Source organism: Ostrinia furnacalis, unplaced genomic scaffold (assembly GCF_004193835.3).
Source record: "Ostrinia furnacalis isolate ACB-3 unplaced genomic scaffold, ASM419383v2 OfSCF0154, whole genome shotgun sequence".
In the NCBI taxonomy this organism is placed as follows: Eukaryota; Metazoa; Arthropoda; class Insecta; order Lepidoptera; family Crambidae; genus Ostrinia; species Ostrinia furnacalis.
The window spans coordinates 73,228-74,255 of NW_021130393.1; the positions used below are offsets into that span (position 1 = coordinate 73,228).

Below are 1,028 nucleotides of genomic sequence, written 5' to 3' on the forward strand. Positions count from 1 at the left end.
AAACACGAGGGTAAGCTTAAACATCAAGAACTTCATTATAAAGCAATGAAAACTAACTCTCTGAAGTGCATTAGTGTAATACAACTTAACATTTTAGTTTGAAAATTAAATATGGCTGCCTTTACACCGACGCGACGCCACCGCGTCTGTGTGTAACTTTATTAGGAACTTATTAAATTTTAATCACCAATTTCTGAAAGTGATTTTGTGAGCAGGAACTTTGTATTTTATCATGATTTCAAAGTACAAGACTTTGAGGTCTGTTTTTTGAGTTAAAAGAGATAAAGACTAATAAGAAAAATATAGTCAAAGTTTACTGAAATAAAAAAGATCATAGCAGAGCGTGGTTTCGATCCACGGACCTCTGGGTTATGGGCCCAGCACGCTTCCACTGCGCCACTCTGCTTGTGTTAAGTAACGCCGAATCATGCTCATGTGAAAGAATTTTAGCAATTATCGTATAAACTTTCATGCACTAGCCCTCTGCTTAATATTTTCAAGAAGATTTCCATATTTTATGACTGTGACATGCATACATACATATATAATTTTGTAGGCACTGAAAGCATTCAGTTAATTTAAGATTTTAGGTTCTTGATTCTTTTTCATTTTTCACTTTACAATATAGTGTAGTGGACAGATTAAAACATGAAAAATGAAAACATTTTGGGATTTTGCTGATCTTATATATAATTTTTCCTAAATAACAAGAAAATTACAATTTGAGTCGATTTAATAGTAATCGAGTTCAATGCCCTTTCATGATAAGATTAGTGTCCATATTATGTAGGTAACAATTTATTACTGACGGTATTACTAATCTATCAACGTTTATCAAACTAATACAAGCAACGAAATTGCATAGAACGCAATTTTAGCTCGGAAAAATCACTCCCATACATCTTTATAAGCTGGCTTAACAGTTTTTCGTATCGTTACGGGATTTTATAGCTTCGTTTATGGCTGGGATTGAATTGAAACAGATTATTTCATCGATAAAAATATGGACACAATCGTGATAAATTAAT

General features: G+C 32.4%; 1 non-coding gene across 1 annotated transcript; it reads right to left on the reverse strand.

Moving 5' to 3' along the window:
- Window positions 1–334: 334 nt before the first annotated feature.
- TRNAM-CAU (transfer RNA methionine (anticodon CAU)) lies at window positions 335–406 on the reverse strand. Its single transcript has one exon. It is a non-coding gene; the product is annotated as a tRNA-Met (tRNA).
- Window positions 407–1,028: the final 622 nt, after the last annotated feature.